We start from the raw sequence: 12366 nt of genomic DNA, 5'->3' as shown, positions 1-12366 counted from the left end.
TGCAACAGAGGTGTGTGTGTTTCGGTTAGTGAGCAGCTGTTGCCACCCACTGCAATGACAGGATGAGGAGTCATAGTCCCGGGGCGTGCACAGTGGATTACCATATTGATCAAAGAGGATAGTGTTTGCTACCTCAATGTTATGCTCCGAATTCCACTGCAGGTAGAGCCCTCTTTTGGAGCACACTCCAGCAGGCCCTCCCCAGGCTGACTCTTGGTGTGCTTGGGCAATTATTCAAGCTATTTTTTGTGTCATATGATAAAAAATATGACCAAAGCAACTCTACTCTATTCTTCTCTCTTGTAATAATACTATAGCTCATAGTTTTATGATATGTTCTTTACTTTTTTTTTTTTGGGCTTAAGTCACCGATAACCTCCCTAACTTGCTGATCACAAACTTCCTTGGGGCTAATAATAGTGCTATAAGCACATCTTTAGTGATTTTCCTCCATGGATATCTTGATGTAGTTTCTAACCAAACCAACATAGAATTGGTTTAGCTAAGTGGCATAACCTTCTTAAATATACCATCAATTATGCTGCTAGAGCACAAGCTAAATGGTGATGGCTAGGGTAATAGAGATCATGATGATCTTATTACTCTAACCTCTACGTGAGAAAAATTGTAGCTAATGAGCACGGCCATGTGGCCTTAGCCGACCATATTGCCAATGAGAGGGGGTTCACATTGATACGACCCCCTATCGGCATTGTGATGGCCATGGTTCTGAGGCCAGTGAAAGGGGGGTCGAACTAATATAACCCCCTATGATCCTTTCACTTGGTTGAGCTCTCTATCTATCATTTCTTTATCTCATCAACCATGAAGGTGTTTTTGGTTTAAAAAATAAGGCCATGTTTTTTCTTTATTGTTGCTTAAGGTTTTCCTTATCAAGCCCAATATTTCTCAATTTTCTCATATTGACTATTTACAAAAATGGGGTCTTGACATCACAACCCCTATCAAGCCATCATATGTGATGGTCTTTGTTGCATCATCTTGTCTCCAAATATTTGACATAAACATTGCCATTACGAGACGAGTTGTAGTTTGTTCTTCACAATCAAGAATTGCTTCAGGAACTAAAATTTTTGTATCAGCCTTGGTTGTGGCAGCTGGCAGAGTTGATGATTTCAATTATACTGCTTGACTGTCAACAACTCTTCGTGCAACTTCCATTGTTTGCTTTTCTCTTGCATTAATTGTGTCCGTACATTACAGCTCTAGTCCTTCTTGATTTGCTTTGGCTAGCCTTGTATCCCTTAGCTAAATTTCTTTGTGTAGCTCTACTAGTTTCTTCTTAATTAACTCTGTTAAGAAGAACTGATTTGGTTTTTCCAATTTCTTACTAGCTTTTCCTTGATGGCTTTCAACTCCTGATGGAGTTTCTAAAGTGGGAGGCCAGCTTGGAGTTTTCTTCTTTTAAACTGTGTAGCTACCTGTAATTTCTTTGTGCTAATGGTTTCCTACTGCTCTGCTCTACTGCATCTGACTTCTGTCGGGACCTTGTTTTTGGGGAGGTTTTCTTCTCCACACAACAGCAGCAGCAGCAGAGCTGATGGTTTCCTGCTGCTATGTTCTGCATCTGGCTTCTATTGGAACCTTGTTTTTGGGGAGGTTTTCTTATCCACGGCTTGCTCTTCTAACTGAGTTAGCTTTGCTTTTTTCTTGTCTAGCTTTGCATAATCTTGCACCATGAGTGCCTTGTTTGCGTTTTTTAATGCCTCTTCTAGCTCTAACATGGTAGTCTATCTGGCTGTGTTCTCATTTTGTTGCACAAACATTTGTTTCTCTAAGATAATGATTTGCTCTTTCAACTGGTCTGGTGACATCTGATATATGGCATGCGTAGTGACAACAGTTGGTATCTTCCTTCCCACCATAATGAATATACCTCCATGTCTGTGAGGTTAGTTCCCATAGCAACTAGGGCTTTGGGTCCACAACATAGCAATGAAACACACGATCAACAAAACCACCTCCACTATCTAATGAGACCATTAGGGTGCTTGTGATCACCTTCAAAAAGATGGTGCAGGCACACCCTTTGTAGATTCGACTGCCCACACCTCTTACCCCCCACGAGGCATTCCTTTACATTGCTAAAATATTCCTATCCATCACACGACCACTGCGCCACCATTGACGTATCAATCGAGCCTTTTAATGCAGCTTCACTTGTAGGAGCCATGCACCACTTTTGCACATTGCTTTGTGCTCTCCTTGAGATGTAGCACACACATACTTTGTTGTGTGGGAAACTATGCTCTACTCCCAATGAAATAGGCAAGACCTCTCCCTATCTATTTGGAAGTTATTTTTCCCACCATTGAATACATGTCGAATTTCATTCCTATTAGCCTAAGCCTCGTCTGCCATCATGAAACCAAATAAATCTTCCCTTTCACAACCATGGTTTACCATCAACTCATTAATGTATTCCCCCAGAACAGACATTGGGCCTCCAAATCCTCTTCTTTCATTTCACATGTCGCAATTGTTAGAAGATCCTTGCAATGGATGTCCACACCTGAGCAAAGGCTACATCCAAGTCACGCACATACTCATCAACTGCAAAAATCTCATCCTTTGTACGAAGGATGGGTGGCAAGATCACTCTGCCCATAAATAATCTCAAACGGGGCCTTTCCCGTGGAGGCATGAACTTTGTTATTGTAGGCAAACTCTACAAGTGGAAGATACTTCTCCCATGCAGCTTTTGATCTGCCACATAACACTTCAACAAATCCAACACGGCTGAATTTGCAGCTTCACTTTGGCCATCCGTTTGGGGATGATAAGCTGATGAAAACTCAAGTTTAGTGTCCATGTTATCAAATAAAGCCCTCGAGAAGAGGCTCGTAGTCCTAGGATCTCTATCCCCAACAATGGACTTAGGCATACCATGATGCTTGAAGATGTTAGCAAGAAAAAGTTTCACCATATGATCAACTTTAATGGTTTTCTTGATGGGCAAGAAGTGAGCTTGCTTGCTAAACTTGTCCACAATGGTCCAAATAGCATCATTCCCATGCTGGGATCTAGGCAAGTCCATAATAAAGTCCATAGTAATACTTTCCCATGGCTGCAAGGCAATAGGCAATGGCTGAAGCAAACCTGGAGGCTTTTGGCTGTCAAATTTCACTTTTTGGCAAGTAAGACATGCACGTACACATGCCTCAATGTCTTTACGTATGCTTGGCCAAAAGAAATATCTCTCAATCATGCGTGTAGTAGGCATGATACCTCTATGACCAGCATAAGGTGAAGCGTGACATTCCTCCATAACCTTTGGATGCATATCCTTCACCACACATAAGTAGTTATCCTTCATAAGATAACCCTCTTTGATCACATAAGAGGCATGTGAGTGACCAGCACATAAGGTGAAGCGTGACATTCCTCCATAACCTTTGGATGCATATCCTTCACCACACATAAGTAGTTATCCTTCATAAGATAACCCTCTTTGATCACATAAGAGGCATGTGAGTGACCAGCCATCAAATTAGTCCATATATGGCAAAAATTAGCATCCAAATGATACAAATCTCGTCCCCATGAGAGGCCACTGAGAGGCCACTAAAACTGCAGCCACATAAGGCTCCTAGATAATGCATCTGCCACCACATTTTTCTTTCCCGGAGTATGTACAATCTGAAAATGAAACATGGAAATAAAGTTTGCCATTCTCATCTGCTTCTCCGAAAGTTTTGTTTTAGATAGAAAGTATCTCAAGCTTTGATGATCTGTCTTGACTACAAATTCAGCCCCAAGAAGATAATGTTTCCATATCTTTAAGGCATGAATTACAACCAAGAGCTCTTTCTCATAGATATCCATATGAAGCTTGGCATCATGCAATCGACGGCTCTCATATGCAACTACATGACCTTCTTAATTTAGGACATCCCCTATACAATCGCCACAAGCATCACATTCCACTATAAATGACCTTTGCAAGTCGGGAACAATCAATACGGGTCCACATATGATAGCATTCTTGAGTTGCAAGAAGGCATCCTGCTCCTTTGGGGTCCATTTAAAAGTGGCTTTCTTCTTCGTGAGATCATGTAGAGGGGTGGCAATCATAGCAAAATGCCTTATGAAGCGCCTATAATATGAACATAACCCCAAGAAAATTTCAATCATTTACAATGTAACACACTTCTAACTACTTTTATATTGACATTTGTAATATGCTACCTTGGATCATACACATGACAAGCCATGGTCACCCAATCTAATGTTCGTTGGGTGTGGTCGAGCTGTATCCATGCATATCGGGAACTTGCTTCCATGAAAAAAGTTGTAAGTGCACTCTCGTTTCAACTTCAAAAACAAAGCTCTCCTTTTAGAAGGCTCATGTCAAGTTGCAATACTGACCTTTGAAACCTAAATCAAATTGTTCAAGTTTCACAGTTCACTTATCTAGATTTTAATAACTCATTTACAAAAACATAACTGTCCAACCAATTTACCAGCTGTCTTCCACCAGTGGGCCCATCTCGTCTGCAATGTTGATGAACTCTTGTTTCCTAATGAAATGTGAGGAACCACCCTCTTGGACTAGTGCTACCATCACGATTTCTTTTTCCACACACATTCGTACCTTTCTTGCCCTGGCATTGTGATCTACTCCTAACACCATTTGCTTTGTCCTATCACTTAGTGCCTTTGATGTGCCTACCCATACATTATGTTGATGAAACTGATGTATATCATTAATTGGATCATGGTCTCATCGGAGGACATCACATAATAGATGTAGCAGATGCATGTAGTGATGCACATTGTCGGCACTCAGTAGTAATGGGTGGCAAAGGAGCTTTCCAGATGCATTGATGCACTCCTCTCCAGGTTGGTGCCTTTAGTATGCTTCCTATAAAATGTGATGTATTTGAGACCCTATGATTCTTTAAGTAGAGGAAAACACTTCAAACTATCTAGGCAATGGCTTCTCCGACACACTCCAGGGAAGGAAATGTTGGAGGTTTGCAGCTTTGACCCCACTGGTGGGGATCATACTTATGCTCCTTGGAGTCCATTTCTGTATACGTGTTCCCATGGTTGGTGGGAGCTCAAATGCAATATCACCATTATATTGTCTAGGAATCTTCATGACTTTGATAAACTCTTTGACATTCAAAAAAATCTTTGTTAATGTGTTTCCCTCCTTCATGCTCCAAAGGTATTCCAAAATGCTCTTACCATCTCCTCTTGTAATAGTGGATGAGGTTGATGCACCGGTTTTGTTGTTATCTTTTAAGGGGATGCATATATCTATCACATTAGAGTGAGTTGGAAGTCCTCTGGGAGGTCTATCTAAGATGGCTATTGGTTGTGGGTTTGAGTTTAATGAAGCATCAACTATTGTGGAGTAATTGGCTTAGTTGGACAAGTGCTCTTACCATCTCCTCTTGCAACAATGGATGAGGTTGATGCACCGGTTTTGTTGTTATCTTGTAAGGGGATGCATATATCTATCACATTAGTGTGAGTTAGAAGTCCTCTGGGCGGTCTATCTAAGATGGGTATTGGTTGTGGGTTTGAGTTTAATGAAGCATCAACTATTGTGGAGTAATTAGATTAGTTGGACATTAGACTGAGTTGGAAGTCGAGCTATCTAAGATGGCTATTGGTTGTGGGTTTGAGTTTAATGAAGCGTCAACTATTGTGGAGTAGTTGGCTGAAAGAGAGTTCTCAAGTATATAGAACTCCTCCCCCTCATGATTAAATGTAGGCTCTAGAGGGACACGTAACTCTTGGGGCCCAAGATTTACAATTGCTTACAATCCATAGAATGACATAGAGGCTACTTGTTCTTGTAAAAAACTTTGCACTCACAAGAACTCGACCATTGCTGAAACATAGATTCTTCTTAGAAGATGGGAAGGAGATTGTGCAGCTCATTATAAAGAGGAACAAAAATTATACACAAGAATTTAAAAAAATATCACAATAGGTACCAAGTACACACGAAATGATTGGTGATTAACACTCTTAAATAATTTGGCCATTTTTTATTCGACCATTTTAATGTAATTATTATTTTTGAAACAATATTAATTTAAAAAATTCAAATTTAGTAGATATATATGTGTGTATGTATGTATATATATGTATATGTGTGTGTGTGTGTGTGTGTGTGTGTGTGTGTGTGCGTGTGTGTATACACACACACACACACATATATATATATATATTGTGCACTTTGATAAATTTGAAGAACCAAACCATAATCACAAATAGAAGCCTAGTACAAATCTCAAGATGATAAATGTCAGGCTAAAATCTGAAAGGTGTTTTTGGTCAGTGTACATATGGTGCGTGTGGCGTGTGAATAAATTTGCCCTGAATGCCCTGGCAAGTGTACAGGCCGGGTGGTTTTGTTGAAAGTTGGTTTATGCACGTGTTTTGTTTTCCGAAGCAGACGCTGGAGATCTGAAGTTTTGTGACAATAATGTGGTGTACGGGTGGTTACTAAAAGAGGGTACCGACTGGAAATTGTCGGGTTTGGTAAGTTGAGGTTGATGATTCGAGATTGTGGGCAGATGTTGCATAATATTGGAAAGTCGTGGTGTTGCACTTGAACTTGAGAAGCAAGTTATTAAGGTTGGGATGGTGGTCATCATTTGTGGTTTTGGAGGCTTTTAAAAAATAAAAAAAATTTATATTATGTGGCCACTTTAAAGGAGAGCCAAGTGGAGTTCGTTGTGGATGGCCACCTCGACATCTAGAAGGTGGTGAAGAGCTGGAAGGCGTGAAAGAAGGGGAGGCGGCCGTTTTGAGGGAAAAAGGGTGCAGTAGAGAGGGTTGGCTGGCGCAGACGAGGGGACCCTCTGGGGCGTAGCTACAAAGCTGCAGAAAAAGAGACGCCAGGGAGAGGGGGAGCCGGTAGACTCGTCGCCCTGCTCAGAGGTTGAAGCTGTGGGAAAGAGAGGTGTGAAAGACGCCAGTGGTGTTGATTGAGGCTGCCTTTTGTGTGTGGGGGCCTCATATGGTTGGGCGTGAGGCACTGCAGGTGGGAGACCAGAGGCGAGCTGGGGCCGCTGGGTGTATAGAGGTCGTGTAGCAGAGAGGGGCTGGACCACCTCAGTAGGCAAGCGCTGGAGTGATAAAGAGGCGTGTGAGCCAGCAGGCCTCCGTGTTCTGAAGCAGCTGGGACGAGTAGCAACGAAGAGAGAGCGTCCGTGTGGGTGAAGGTGACAGGGTGTTCTGTAGATGCGAGAAAGGAGAGCCGCCTAGCTTGAAAGGTGTGGTTTGTTGTGTGTATTGGCTGAAGGCGTTGAGCTGGCCGTGTGAGAGCCAGTGAAAACATTGGCGGGTCTGAAAGGTGACGACGTCAAGTGTACGAGGGGACAGGCAGAGTGGAGGCCTTGTGAGAAAGGGATCGTCTTGTCATGGTGATTGAAGCAGCAAGGGAGGGCTGCTGTTAGGAAGGGATTGAGAAGATGTGGCTTGGGCTAGATATCTGAGGATGCTGCGGCGGTGAGCAGTGGTTCGTGGTGAAGAGGTTTTGCAAGGCTCTGGTGGTTGGTGAAGCTGCTGGTCACTCACGACATACAGAGAGTGGGAGCTGCTGAGTGAAGGTTAGCTGGTGTGGGCGCCTTCTGGAGAGAGTAGCTGGTCTTGTGTGGGCGGTGATTGCAGGCAGTGCGTGGATGCTGACCAGAGAGGGAGCCTTGGGTTTTTGTGTGTGTTGGTGGATGCAGAAGTGGTGCTGATGTGTGGGCTGGAGACAGTGGGGCTCGCCTACGACAATTGGCAGAAAGCAGCAGACAGAGAGTAGCCAGGCTACAGAGGAAGTGAAGAAGGGTTGCTGGTGTGGGCGCCCTCTGGAGATTACAGGGACCGGGAGACAGAGGCTTGGTCGTCAGACGCAAGGGTGTGATTCCCTTGGCAGTAAATCCTGGCCAGAGTCCTGGTCTTTGGTGTATTTGCTGTGTTTATACAGTGTGTATGGTGCTGTGTGTTCTGTTGAATAATCATCTGTTCATTGTGGTTCTGAGCTGTCTTATGGTGTGGGTGGGTGGCGAATGTTGAGAGAGTGTTCCAGCCGGTGGCTGGTGGTGCCCCGTTCGTGGTAGTTGTTTCCAAGTTTGGGAGGTGGAAGAGCTATAGAGGCAAGTTCTTTCTTCTTTTTTTCACCTCACATCCTTCTGGTGCCCCCACTGAGGATTTGCTCAGACATTGTGTCACTGAGGAGTGGCTTTGGCATAGTTTGACTGAGGATAGCTCAGGGATTTCTCTTACGAGGGTGTATGCCCCAGAGTGAGAGATTGAAGGAAGGTGTTTTTGGGTTTTTTGCTTGGGATTGGAAGTGAAGTTTTGGGATCAAGATGATGTCTTATCCTAAGTTTTATGGTGGTCCGAATGAGGATGTGGCAGATTTCTTGGAAAGGATGGAGGTTGCATGTATAAGCAACCATATCAGTGAGCAGATACAGGTGTTGCGGCTGTTGAGCATCTGTTTGAAAGGAGATGCAAGGACCTGGTACAGGGCTTATGAGGAGTCATTGAGGGATGCTGTTCCACGCATGGAGATGACTGAGGATGGATTGAAGACAGCACTCAGCAACAGGTTCAAGAAGGTAGAAGACCCCGACAAGGTTTGGCACGAGGTGCAAGCTCTGACACAAGGTGAGTTTGAATCAATAGATGATTATATGAAGAAATTTTCTTTGCTATGGGAGACTCTATGCAGGGCTTTAGGGGAAGACCAGGTGCTGCCAGATATGATGAAGAAGAACAAGTTTGTAGCTGGACTTAAGAGGAGTATTCGCTGGAAAGTGGAACAGAAGAAGCCCAGGTCCTTTGAGGATGCGGTGGAGATTGCTAAGTCAAAAGATTGGAAACTGCAGCGAATGAATCAGTTGGGGATGATTCCAGTTGTAGCACAGCCGGAGATGCGTAGAGTGGAAGCTACACCCATGAATGCTGTGATTGAGAGGATGAAGCCCACTGAAGGTCAAGCTATGCAGATGGTGCCACAAGCTAGTCAAGGAGTACCTATGGTTCCTGCAGGTTCTGATGAGGGATTGCGACAGGATATGAAACAAATGGTTGATCTTATGAAGAATTTGAGCTTAAATTTAATGGGAAGTACAGGTGGTGGACGTGGTAGAGGCCGAGGTAATTTTCCTGAAGGGGGAGATGGACAAGCAGGATATGGACGTGGTCGCGGTAGGGGCCGTCATTTCATTCCTACATGCTGGAACTGTGGTGAACTTGGTCATCTGAGCACAGATTGTGATAAGCCTCAACGAATGGGTGGTGACATGTACCCATTACCTTCACAGTTACCTGACAGGTCAAATGATTATGGTATTGATATCAGGGATCAAGCAGGTCCCAGTGGAATCACAGCTGAGGAGAAGGGAAAAACTAAGGTGATAGATGTGGTCACCCTTGAGAAGACGAAGGAAGCAGAAGCTGATGTGATGCCTTTGGGGAAACGGATGCCACAGGAAAGAGAAAGCAAGGATGCTGCAGAGCCCAGCAAGAAGAAAGGTAAAGTGAAGGAAGGAGAAGATGTGAAGGTCAAGCAGAAGCGGAAGTCTCGTAGGAAGTTTCAGGTAACTGATTTTCCACTAGGGGGTGGGCAGGATAGCTACAGTTTGCAAGAGGACATGGCTGGAAGGAAGGCTAACATTACCTTTGGGCAATTGATAGAGTTAGCTCCCAATTTGAAGCATCAGTGGAAAAGACTTGTGAACCCAAGAGAGGAGGAGCCTGCCAGGGGGATAGTGACTGTTCTATCTGTTCAGGAGTTACCTGATATATGTCCTGTGGTGAATGTGTGGTATAAAGGGAAGAATTTGGGAGAAGCATACATTGATGGTGGAGCACAGATTTGTGTGATCACATTGGCAGCTGTGGAGAGGCTTGGTCTTAATTTTACTGAAGCGTTTGGTTTTCGTATTCGGCTGGCAAATCATCAGAAGGTCAAATGCTTAGGTATGGTTAAGGAGTTAGAATTGGAAGCTTTTGATGTAAAGGTGCTTGTGGATTGTCATGTTATGCCTGCAGGAATGGGTGCATTCCCCATCATTTTGGGAAGACCATGGCTGAGAGCAGTGAAGGCTGTTCAGGATTGGAGGAAAGGGGTCCTTACTCTGTATGACAGGAGAGGGGATAAGAAGCAGTTTAATATGGATAACCAGAAGCCTGTCTCAATGATGAAGAGGAGAGTGAAGCTGATTCGAGTGATGATACGACTAGTACCACTACTAGTGAGGAAACAGAGGATACTTCATCTAGTGAGGAGGATGCAGAGATGGATGCCCTGGTTATTGATGAGGAAGTGCTTAGTGATGAGGTTGTTGAACAAGAAGAAGCCATACATGAAGAATGCGAGGAGGTACAAATGAATCCTGAACAAAGGTATGCCTGTGATGTGAAAGAGCTTGCTTTTAAGTCTTTGGATAATGAACCTGTGTGGGATGAGTGGGATATAGACAGTCTACAGGATGATGAGCCTGAGTTGGAGCTGGATGACCAGATGTGTATTAATGTTAAGAAAGCCATGACCAGAATTGAGGCTATGAAGAAAGAGAAACACCAGAAGACTTTGAATGATGCTGCTGTTATAGATGAGTCTATGGATGCTGTAATGGATGAATTTCTTGGTGGTTTTGATGAAGATGAGGATACAGGAACTGAAATGGATGCTTTGGCAATGGTGCCTGTTGAAGAGGAGTTTGTTTTGCCTGTGGTGGCTGGTTTTAATGGTGATGCTTCTTATGCTGATGGACAGGAAAGTGTTATGGCACAGCAGGTTTTTCTTGATGAAGCTTTCATCAGTTTTTACCCTCAGCAAGAGTTGCTGCATTGGTTCTCCGATATTGGTGTTGATCGTATCAGGGATTTTGGGTTTGAGATGAGACGGGATGGTGTGTATGTCAGGAGCTTTGTCTCGAGAAGCTTTGGTATTGTGTTGTGGGATATGGGATGGAAGAATATGCCTTGGGAAGATGATGGAGTTTCTTGGATTATCTGGAATAGAGATGTGCTAGTTACACTGTATGATGCTCAGAGGATAGATGGAGGGAAACGTGGTCATATGCTTTCTGCTGATCATAAATGATTCAGCAGGCTAGGGGTTGGGCAAAGTATGTCAGGCTAAAATCTGAAAGGTGTTTTTGGTCAGTGTACATATGGTGCATGTGGCGTGTGAATAAATTTGCCCTGAATGCCCTGGCAAGTGTATAGGCCGGGTGGTTTTGTTGAAAGTTGGTTTATGCACGTGTTTTGTTTTCCGGAGCAGACGCTGGAGATCTGAAGTTTTGTGACAATAATGTGGTGTACGGGTGGTTACTAAAAGAGGGTACCGACTGGAAATTGTCGGGTTTGGTAAGTTGAGGTTGATGATTCGAGATTGTGGGCAGATGTTGCATAATATTGGAAAGTCGTGGTGTTGCACTTGAACTTGAGAAGCAAGTTATTAAGGTTGGGATGGTGGTCATCATTTGTGGTTTTGGAGGCTTTTAAAAAATAAAAAAATTTATATTATGTGGCCACTTTAAAGGAGAGCCAAGTGGAGTTCGTTGTGGATGGCCACCTCGACATCTAGAAGGTGGTGAAGAGCTGGAAGGCGTGAAAGAAGGGGAGGCGGCCGTTTTGAGGGAAAAAGGGTGCAGTAGAGAGGGCTGGCTGCAGAAGGGGACCCTCTGAGGCGTAGCTACAAAGCTGCAGAAAAAGAGACGCCAGGGAGAGGGGGAGCCGGTAGACTCGTCGCCCTGCTCAGAGGTTGAAGCTGTGGGAAAGAGAGGTGTGAAAGATGCCAGTGGTGTTGATTGAGGCTACCTTTTGTGTGTGGGGGCCTCATATGGTTGGGCGTGAGGCGTTGCAGGTGGGAGACCAGAGGCGAGCTGGGGCCGCTGGGTGTATAGAGGTCGTGTAGCAGAGAGGGGCTGGACCACCTCAGTAGGCAAGCGCTGGAGTGATAAAGAGGCGTGTGAGCCAGCAGGCCTCCGTGTTCTGAAGCAGCTGGGACGAGTAGCAACGAAGAGAGAGCGTCCGTGTGGGTGAAGGTGACAGGGTGTTCTGCAGATGCGAGAAAGGAGAGCCGCCTAGCTTGAAAGGTGTGGTTTGTTGTGTGTATTGGCTGAAGGCGTTGAGCTGGCCGTGTGAGAGCCAGTGAAAACATTGGCGGGTCTGAAAGGTGACGGCGCCAAGTGTATGAGGGGACAGGCAGAGTGGAGGCCTTGTGAGAAAGGGATCGTCTTGTCATGGTGATTGAAGCAGCAAGGGAGGGCTGCTGTTAGGAAGGGATTGAGAAGATGTGGCTTGGGCTAGATATCTGAGGATGCTGCAGCGGTGAGCAGTGGTTCGTGGTGAAGAGGTTTTGCAAGGCTCTGG

Source organism: Cibotium barometz, chromosome 39 (genome assembly GCF_041138505.1).
Source record: "Cibotium barometz isolate CiBa-2024 chromosome 39, ASM4113850v1, whole genome shotgun sequence".
Lineage (NCBI taxonomy): Eukaryota > Viridiplantae > Streptophyta > Polypodiopsida > Cyatheales > Cibotiaceae > Cibotium > Cibotium barometz.
The sequence above is the reverse complement of the archived record's forward strand: the minus strand, read 5'-3'. Positions refer to the sequence as shown.